The sequence below is a fragment of the Trichechus manatus genome, unplaced genomic scaffold (genome assembly GCF_000243295.1).
Source record: "Trichechus manatus latirostris isolate Lorelei unplaced genomic scaffold, TriManLat1.0 scaffold00042, whole genome shotgun sequence".
Classification (NCBI taxonomy): domain Eukaryota; kingdom Metazoa; phylum Chordata; class Mammalia; order Sirenia; family Trichechidae; genus Trichechus; species Trichechus manatus.
Window position 1 is genome coordinate 10171630 of NW_004443978.1, and position 549 is coordinate 10172178.

Here is a 549-nt window from a genome sequence, read left to right on the forward strand (position 1 = left end):
GTGGTGGTAGCCAGGCACCATCTAGCTGTACTGGACTCAGTCCGGTGGAGGCCTTGGTAGCTGTGGACAATTAGTCCTTTGGACTAATCTCTTCCTTGTATCCTGTTCTCTTCATTCTCCCTTGCTCCTGAAGGGATGATACCAGTGGCTGCTCACAGGCTTTTAAGACCCCAGACACTACTAGTTGTGAGGATTTTTGTTTTATGTTGAGGTGTAATCCATACTGAAGGCTGTGGTCTTTGATCTTCATTAGTAAGTGCTTCAAGTCCTCTTTACTTTCAGCCCTCAAGGTTGTGTCATCTGAATACTGCAGGTTGTTAATAAGTCTTCCTCCAATCTTGATGCCTCATTTTTCTTCATATAGTCCAGCTTCTCAGCAGCACACAGATTTAATAAGTATGATGAAAGACTACAACTTGACACACACCTCTCCTGATTTTAAACCACACAGTATCCTCTTGTGTTCAAACAACTGCCTCTTGGTCAATGTATAGGTTCCACATGAGCACAATTAAGTGTTCTGGCATTCCCATTCTTCACAATGTTATC